This window comes from Pelodiscus sinensis, chromosome 19 (genome assembly GCF_052426305.1).
Source record: "Pelodiscus sinensis isolate ZL-2025 chromosome 19, ASM5242630v1, whole genome shotgun sequence".
Lineage (NCBI taxonomy): Eukaryota > Metazoa > Chordata > Testudines > Trionychidae > Pelodiscus > Pelodiscus sinensis.
The window spans coordinates 35,592,980-35,602,730 of NC_143070.1; the positions used below are offsets into that span (position 1 = coordinate 35,592,980).

The following is a 9,751-nucleotide window of genomic DNA, read 5'->3' on the forward strand; positions in this document are numbered from 1 at the left end:
TTTGTAAGTGTGACACAATGAAATCTCATCTCACTACTTCTTTTATTCCCTTCAGACATCCTTCCATTTGAAATGGAGAGGGATTGTTGGAAATTGGTTGTGTTTACATTTAGAGAACTCACATATAAAAACTTTTTTGTTCAGGCAATGTAACACACAACTCAAAACATCCACTTATTAGAAACATCACTGACCACCAGCCCCCTGATGCCTCATCTCAACACATAAGATTCTCCAGCCAAGATTTAGTAAAGATCTCCAGATGTTCTTGTCCCATTCCGTATTGTATTTTAGAGTTAAGTCAGTGAAGTAGTCGTAAATAGTTAAAGCTGAATCCAACAATCATCTCCATGAGCTTTGGTTTTGACTGTTTTCTAGGTACGGCTGTATTACTGGGCTGGAATAGCAAGGAATTCTAAAGCATGTTTCCCCCACAATGCCACAACATGGCTGCAAAAGTTTTGGGAATGTGAAAAGGTCACCATAGATAGGTGTAAGCTGAGTATCCAGCTGGGCCACTTTACACATTTAGCTAGAGGTTTATGTGGAGGCAGTTTAATCTGCAAGGTGGTCACTTCCCATCCAGATTTGTCAAGTCAGTTCAGAGGGTGGATGTTGTTATAAACACGACAACTTGAAACCTTTTATCCTCCCTCACACATGCTGTGCCACCTGAATTGGATTAAAGCAGTCTGATCTGGTGCAATCACAAAGAGGGAGCGATGCCAGGTGGAGATTTTCTTGCCAAGGAGAACAATTTCTCACAGAAACATCAGAATGCCCACATAGGTAAAATAACAAGCCAGAAACATGCCTCTAACAAGAAACTTATCCTGCACTGAGGTGATCCCAAACCAAAATCAAACAAACAATCCTGACACTGCCCTGATCACACAGTGCATGCTCACAATGCAGAACAGAAATGGCTTTCCCTGCACCCGTGGCCTTCCTCCTCTGGGCTATGGCAGGGCTGTCTCTCACAGTACCACATCCTCCACTGTGCGGTCTGGAACGGCTCCTTGCTAATGCCACGTCTTCCCCTCTTCTGCCAGGACGTGGAAGGGAGGGTGGCTTCCAAAGGTTTTAAATCTGTGCCCAGCCTCCTCAACTCCCTGCCTGCAGAGTCAGTCTCTTTCCTCCATGTCTCTACTGCTTTGTTTCTGGGGGTGAAATAGAGGAATGACTCAGGTGCCCAGGAGCTGCCTGGGATCCAGGCCTGTCCCAGCCAGAGTGAGGCAGTATGAGGAAGCTTCCCAGCTGCCCCAGGGCTCAACTCTGCCTCTCACGTTCGGCTTTTCTCTCTCTGCAGCCAACGTGACTCTGGACCCGGACACGGCTCATTCCATCCTGCTTCTGTCTGAGGACGGGAAAAGCGTGAGCTGAGCAGACACGTTGCAGGATCTGCCTGACATCCCTGAGCGATTTGACACCAGTCACTGTGTGCTGGGCTCAGAGGGGTTCAGCTCGGGGCGACATTACTGGGCTGTGGGGGTGGCCAGAGTCTGTGAGAAGGAAGGGACGGATCTACCCCAGCCCCGAGGAGGGGATCTGGGCTATGGGGCTCCACCAGGACATAGGATCTTTAAATCTGTACCATCTTCACGCTTCCATGCCAGTCCGATTGAGCTCAAGCTATACCGTAAGGCGGATAGGAGTTTCTCTAGATTACGAAGCAGGGCAGGTGGCATTTTTGGATGCTGATTGGAAGTCCCTCTTGTTCTCTATCCCTCTGGCCTCTTTCAGTGGGGAATAGATCGGCCCTTACTTCTGGGTGCAGGGATCCCCGCTCAAGTTGTGTTCTTGAAATATGAGCTGGAGGTATGGGCCCAACCCCTATGACCCTGTAGGAGCCCCCCCCATCTCCCCCAGTCCCTTCACTGTCCCCCTGCCAGAAATGGCAATATCTCAGCATGTCTTTTGTCATGTTGTTTGATTTTAAAGTGAACAGACCTCACTGATGCACCCACGGAAGGGGGTGTGCCCCACATTCGTGCAAAGTGGGCCATGTGAGGTGTCAAATGAAAGCTTTATGCTCTGCCCATTCTGTGTATGACACTCATGTATTTGCAGGGCTCGACAAATAATGCAATCTACTCACCCATGGCGAGTAGATTGCAACCTGGAAGAGACTGGTTTGGGTGACAGAAGAGACGGTTCGGCGAGCCCTGTGTATTTGTATGACTTTTGTATGTGGAGTTATGAGTATGGGCTCTGTCCTTGTATTGTAAATATTCTACCTGGGAGGGAGCAATGGGCCTGGACTGCCTATTGTGAGGAAGGATTGTTCAGTGAATGGCTGTGCTAACTAAAAATGCAGAGGGGCAGCATGAGGATTGTCCTGAGACCTGGCGGGGGACCAGAGACTGAGCAGAGTGGCAACTGGGAGCTGTGCTTAGACACAGCCTGAGCGAGAAGTAAGCGTTTAAAGTGCCCTTCCTTAATGACTAGTCAATGGAAATTCCATCAACTACTCGACTAGGAAATTAATCGATACTTAACATCCTTAGCCTAGACACAGCCTCTGTTTCTCTGAAGGTGGGTGACAGAGGAGGAATCCCGTGCAGATTACCTGTTGTGTTCCCTCCTTCTGGGGCATCTGGCATTGGTCACTATCGGCAGACAGGATGTTGGGCTTTGGTCTGACCCAATGTGGCTGTTCTTAACACAAAACAATACAAAAGCAATTAATAGAAGATTTATTATATTACAGTTGAGGTCGTGGTCCCTTTTACTCCCCCTCGTTGGGACACCATGCACTGCTGCAGCTGATGTGAAGGGTCTATTTACTTCTTGTTACAACAAACAGGACCTGTGGGTCAATTGTGCTTCCTGCCTCCCTTTGATTCGTCTTACTAAGCCCATTTTATAGCAAAGCGGGACTTGGTCATTCAAATAATATTTAGCAACCAACTGCATATTATGTGTGAGACCTACAATGCCCAGTGTCCTGAATTGAGGTATATCCCGCTACTTCAGGATGTTAACCACGCATGTAGTTTTTGTAATAGTTTTATGGCTGTGTCTTATACTTTTGCTTATCAGAATAGAAATACCAGTACAGCGTTGATCGTCGCGTGTTCTTGATGCGGCCTCACTGTACCTGCACGATTATGCAAAACCTTCCTGCTTCGGAATGCTTCCCCCACCTCAGCCTTGCCTGTGTGCTTACATGCACCAGATGTGACAGAGGCCTGGATTTTGCAGACATTATTGTCAAGGCGGGGCTGTCGAGGCTTCCCTATGGTAATGTATAGAGAGCTGTTTTTCCAGGTGTACTGTCACAACAGGTTTTTTGCATGAGACCGTTAAATGTATGGGGAGGAGGGGCAGGTTACTTCTCTTTTCCCTCCACTGGAAACTGTGTCCCCCCTTCTGAAGGGGAGATATCCTAAGATCTCTGCAGATGCCCTTTTGCCCCATCTCTGTCCAGAGATCTCACAACAGGGGCAACTCACTGAGCAGGTCATAGAATCATAGGACTGGAAGGGACCTCAAGAGGTCATCGAGTCCAGCCCCCCACCCTCAAGGCAGGACCAAGCTCCGTCTACACCATCCCTGACAGATGTCTATCTAACCTGTTCTTAAATATCTCCAGAGAGGGAGATTCCACCACCTCCCTTGGCAATTTATTCCAATATTTGACCACCCTGACAGTTAGGAATTTTTTCCTAATGTCCAATCTAAACCTCCCCTGCTGCACTTTAAGCCCATTACTCCTTGTCCTGTCCTCAGAAACCAAGAGGAACAAATTTTCTCCTTCCTCCTTGTGACACCCTTTTAGATATTTGAAAACCGCTCTCATGTCCCCCCTTAATCTTCTTCTTTCCAAACTAAACAAGCCCAGTTCATGAAGCCTGGCTTCATAGGTCATGTTCTCTAAACCTTTAATCATTCTTGTCGCTCTTCTCTGTACCCTTTCCAATTTCTCCACATCTTTCTTGAAATGTAGCGCCCAGAACTGGACACAGTACTCCAGCTGAGGCCTAACTAGTGCAGAGTAGAGCGGCAGAATGACTTCACGAGTTTTGCTTACAACACACCTGTTGATACAACCTAGAATCATATTTGCTTTTTTTGCAACAGCATCACACTGTTGACTCATATTCAAGTTGTGGTCCACTATGATCCCTAGATCCCTTTCCTCCATGCTCCTTCCTAGACAGTCGCTTCCCATCTTGTATGTATGGAACTGATTGTTCCTTCCTAAGTGGAGCACTTTGCATTTCTCTTTATTAAACCTCATCCTGTTTACCTCTGACCATTTCTCTAACTTGCTAAGGTCATTTTGAATTATGTCCCTATCCTCCAAAGAAGTTGCAACCCCACCCAGTTTGGTATCATCTGCAAAGTTAATAAGCGTACTCTCTATCCCAATATCTACATCATTGATGAAGATATTGAACAGTACAGGTCCCAAAACAGACCCTTGAGGAACTCCACTTGTTATCCCTTTCCAGCAGGATTTAGAACCGTTAACAACAACTCTCTGACTACGGTTATCCAGCCAATTATGCACCCACCTTATCGTGGCCCTATCTAAGTTATATTTGCCTAGTTTATCAATAAGAATATCATGCGAGACCGTATCAAATGCCTTACTAAAGTCTAGGTATATGACATCCACCGCTTCTCCCTTATCCACAAGGCTCGTTATCCTATCAAAGAAAGCTATCAGATTAGTTTGGCATGACTTGTTCTTCACAAACCCATGCTGGCTATTCCCTATCACTTTATTACCTTCCAAGTATTTGCATATGATTTCCTTAATTACCTGCTCCATTATCTTCCCTGGGACAGACGTTAAACTGACCGGTCTGTAGTTTCCTGGGTTGTTCTTATTCCCCTTTTTATAGATGGGCACAATATTTGCCCTTTTCCAGTCTTCTGGAATCTCCCCTGTCTGCCATGATTTTTCAAAAATCATAGCTAAAGGCTCAGATACTTCCTCTATCACTCCTTGAGTATCCTGGGATGCATTTCATCAGGACCTGGTGACTTGCTGACATCTAACTTTCCTAAGTGATTTTTAACTTGTTCTTTGTGTATCCTATCTTCTAAACTTACTCTCTTTCTGCTTGTATTCACTACGTAGGCACACCTCCAGACTTCTCGGTGAAGACCGAAACAAAGAAGTCATTGAGCATCTCTGCCATTTCCAAGTTTCCTGTTACTGCTTCTCCCTCCTCACTGAGCAGTGGGTCTTCCTCTTGCTTTTCATGTATTTATAAAAGGTCTTCTTGTTTCCCTTTATGCCTGTAGCTAGTTTGATCTCATTTTGTGCCTTTGCCTTTCTAATCTTGCCCCTGCATTCCCGTGTTGCTTGCTTATATTCATCCTTTGTTATTTGTCCTAGTTTCCATTTTTTATATGACTCCTTTTTTATTTTGAGATCATGCAAGACCTCCTTGTTAAGCCAAGCTGGTCTTTTGCCATATTTTCTATCTTTCCTACACAGCGGAATTGTTTGCTTTTGGGCCCTTAACAATGTCCCTTTGAAATACTTCCAACTCTCCTCAGTTGTTTTTCCCTTCAGTCTTGCTTCCCATGGGACCTTACCTACAAGTTCTCTGAGCTTATCAAAATCTGCCTTCCTGAAATCCATTACCTTAATTGTGCTGGTCTCCCTTCTACCTTTCCTTAAGATCATGAACTCTATTATTTCATGATTACTGTCCCCTATACTGTCTTCCACTTTCAAGTTCTCAGCTAGTTCCTCCCTATTTGTTAAAACCAAATCCAGAACAGCTTCTCCTCTGGTAGCTTTTTCAACCTTCTGAAACAGAAAGTTGTCTCCAATGCAGTCCCGAAACTTATTGGATAGCCTGTGCCCCGCTGTGTTAGTTTCCCAACATATGTCTGGATAGTTGAAGTCCCCCATCACCACCAAATCTTGGGCTTTGGATAGTTTTGTTAATTGTTTAAAAAAGGCCTCATCCACCTCTTCCACCTGGCTAGGTGGCCTGTAGTAGACTCCTAGCATGACATCACCCTCATTTTTTACCCCTTTTAGCTTAACCCAGAGACTCTCTACACAGCTATCTCCTACATTCATCTCCACTTCAGTCCAAGTGTGTACATTTTTAATATACAAGGTGTGACAGGGCGCCTGCCCTGCACTGGGCCTTTAAGCCCAAGGCTCAGGCCTCGAGCCTTAGGGTGGCTGGAAGAACCCAGCTGAAATGGTTAGGCTAATGAGCCCCCAGCTGTCAGAGATCTGGGAAGCCCGGGTGGCTAGGCAAGCCCAGCTGCCAGCTATAAAGGGAGAAGCCCAGTTTGCTGGGGGGAAAGGCAGTGTAGGGCTGACTGCAGAGGCAGCAGGAGCTCCTGGGAGGGAGACAGCTGCAGGAGACGGACTGGAGAGGGAAGCTCTCCCTCAGCAGTTGCTGGGGACCCCAGGATAGGCCTGGAGGAAGGCGGAGGCGAGTTGGTGGTACCTGGAGACTACCTGCCGAGGGGACGCCGGCCTGGAGATCGCAGCCAGCTGGGCAAAGCCAGGTAGGAAGTGGCCCAGGGCAGGAGCGGGAGCCGCCCCTCCTGACCCGAGAGCCTCGGTGTGTTTCGGCTATCTAGCCCCACCGAGGGAGTGACCCTATACCCGGTCGCTCACAGGGCCCTGGGCTGGGACCCGGTGGAGTAGGGTGGGCCCGGGTCTCCCTACCTGGGGTGTGCCCCGCTACAACGATAATCCGTTTCGTGGACTCGGCCTTGTTTAAAGGGCCAGTGTAAACTGCTGCATGGCCGATGATGAGCAACCCATACAGACTGTAACTTGCCCTGAGAGGGACCATGTGAAGACAGTCAAGGGGGCACTGAGGCTACTGGGGGGCGTGCGCTCCTGACAGATGGTGGAGAACATGGGTATCAATCCCAACCGCAAGGTAAAAGCGGGGTCTTCGTGAACAAATAGTGGTCCATCGGCCACAGGACTAGAACGGGGAGTTGGGGAAAAAAAAATTTTTTTTATAAGAATGAATAAGTATTGGAGGGCCTGGGAGGCCCTACAGGCTTGGCCATGGGAAAAGGGGAGCCGGCCACGGAAAAGAGGTGACCCTGGACTCCATAATAAACCAGGGCCGAGCCTGAAAACGTGTTTTGCCTGTGGGCACAAGGGACACGTGAGGAGGGAGTGCCCCTATGGGGCGGGAGCCAGGAGGCCCCACCCAGCTAATAGGAACAAAGGGAGAGCAGCCCCGGTGAAGGCAACAGGGGAGGCACGGACATGCTGGGCCTGTGGGGAGCCCGGACACCTACGGAGGGCATGTCCGAGGAGGACCGGGGAAGTCCCAGCCTGCCCGAGGGGAAGGATGAAGAGCCAAAGCCCCGGGAGGAGGCCGGGGGACCACCAGCCCTTGACGTTAAGGGGAACCGAAGGGTGAACAGAAGGTGGTTTGGACCCAGGTGAAATCAATGAGCAGGGGAGCTCAGGCGGGAAGCCCTCCCAGAGGTCGTACGGGCCGGAACCAATAGGACCCTGGCAAGCCGGCGACGCCCATACCGAGGGTGTGTATGGCCAGGTGATGGCTGAGGACCTCCGGGCGAGACCACAGGATAGGACAAAGATTACCCTACAGGTAAAGCTGGAGGGGAAGCCAGTGACCGCCCTGGTGGACTCTGGGTGCAGCCAGACAATGGTACGGACAGAGCTGGTCCCAGAGTGGGAGGCAGCAGGGGGAAACATCACCATGCAATGCATACATGGAGATGTCAGGACCTACCCCACGGGGTGGGTTCGCCTGTCAGATGGGGTGGACGAAGCAATCTGCCGGGTAGCGTTAGCCCCGAAACTGGTATACCCGGTACTACTGGGCCGGGACTGGCCGGGGTTCAGACGCATCCTGCATGAATGGGATGCGCAGGAGCAACCGCCACCAGCTGGGGTGGCAAACTCGAAAAGGGGCACGTCCCAAGGGCCAAGGGAGGAGCCCGAACCGGAGAAAACCCTCGCTTCAGAGGAGGTAGGAGGGGAAGAGGACTTCCAAAGAGACCAGCGAGAAGACCCCTCCTTAACCCATGCCTGGGAACAAGCGGCTGGAGAGAACGGAGACCCCAACGGGACAGCGCCCCGACCAACCCCGCGATTTGAGGTAAGAGCCGACTGATTATATCGGGTCGCGCGGATGGCTGAAGGGCAGACGGAGGTTACCCAGTTGTTGGTCCCGGCAAGATACCGAAGGCGGGTATTAGACCTTGCGCATGCTAATCCCTGGGCAGGCCATTTGGGGCGTGAAAAAACCCTACAGCACATAACACAAAGATTCTTTTGGCCGGGGATTTATAAGGAAGTCCGAGACTTTTGTGAGTCCTGCCCAGAGTGCCAGAAGACGGGACAGGGAGGGGTGCCAAAAGCCCCTTTAGTCCCCCTCCCCGTGGTAGAGGTACCATTCGACCGGGTGGCTTTAGACCTAGTAGGACCCCTAGAGAGGTCCCGAAGAGGACATCAATATATACTGGTTATAATTGACTATGCCACCCGATACCCTGCGGCTGTCCCTCTTAAGAATACGACAGCGTCAACGCTGGCACAGGAATTGGTGCAAGTATTCTCCTGTGTGGGAATCCCGAGGGCGATATTAACAGACCAAGGGACCAATGTGACCTCTAAGCTGATGGCAGAACTTTGCCGCCTATTAAACATTAAGGCATTGCGTACCTCAGTTTACCATCCCCAGACAGATGGACTTGTCGAACGCTTTAACAAGACACTAAAGGGGATGTTGTGGCGGTTTGTGGAGCTAGACCCAAAGGACTGGGACCGGTTACTACCGGCCTTATTATTTGCAGTCCGGGAGGTGCCCCAGGCCTCAACGGGATTTTCCCCATTTGAATTGCTGTATGGCCGACAACCCCGGGGGATATTGGACTTAGTGCGGGAGGCATGGGAGGAACAGGATTCAAGGGTGAAGGGTACGGTACCGTATATTTTGGACTTACAAAAACGACTCTGAACCGTAGGCGAACTGGCTAAAGAGAATCTTCTCCAAGCCCAAAATAGGCAGGCCCAATATTATAATCGAGGGGCCAAATCCAGAACTTTTCAACCAGGCGACAGGGTACTCCTGCTGTTACCAACACCAGACTCGAAATTATTGGCCAAATGGCAAGGACCCTTCGAGGTCATATGGCAGGTGGGGCCAGTTGATTATGAGATCAAATTATCAGGAAAATGGAAAGACAAGCAGATCTATCATGTCAATTTACTAAAGAAGTGGAACGCACGGGAGGGTATGCTTGTCACCTTACAGCGACCAGAGCCGGAGCTTGGACCCTGGGGAAGCGACTTGGAGGCAGAAGGGGCAACGCATATCGGGGCAGAGTTGACGGAGGAACAACGCCGAGAGATGAACGCCCTTCTGCGGGAATACAAACAGGTCTTAACTACACAACCGGGTAAGACCCCCTTGACGAGCCACCATATCGCGACAACCCCAGGTAAAAAGATCTGGGACCACATACGGCCCCTCCCAAGGAAAATGTGGGAGCCCATTCGGGAAGAGCTGCAACGGATGTTGCAAATGGGGGTGGTCAGGGAGTCGAGAAGCGAGTGGCGCAGTCCCATCATATTGGTGCCTAAGCCCGACGGCACGATGCGCTTCTGCATAGACTTCCGGAAAGTCAACGCAATTTCGCGATTTGACGCATATCCTATGCCCAGAGTAAATGAACTGTTGGAACGGTTGGGTAAAGCACATTACATCTCTACGCTCGACCTCACTAAGGGGTATTGGCAGATTCCCTTGACGCCAGCCTCTGA

At 49.8% G+C, this 9,751-nt stretch overlaps 1 pseudogene; it reads left to right on the forward strand.

Moving 5' to 3' along the window:
- Positions 1-722: 722 nt before the first annotated feature.
- Positions 723-4,326, forward strand: LOC149523149 (butyrophilin subfamily 1 member A1-like; annotated as a pseudogene).
- Positions 4,327-9,751: the final 5,425 nt, after the last annotated feature.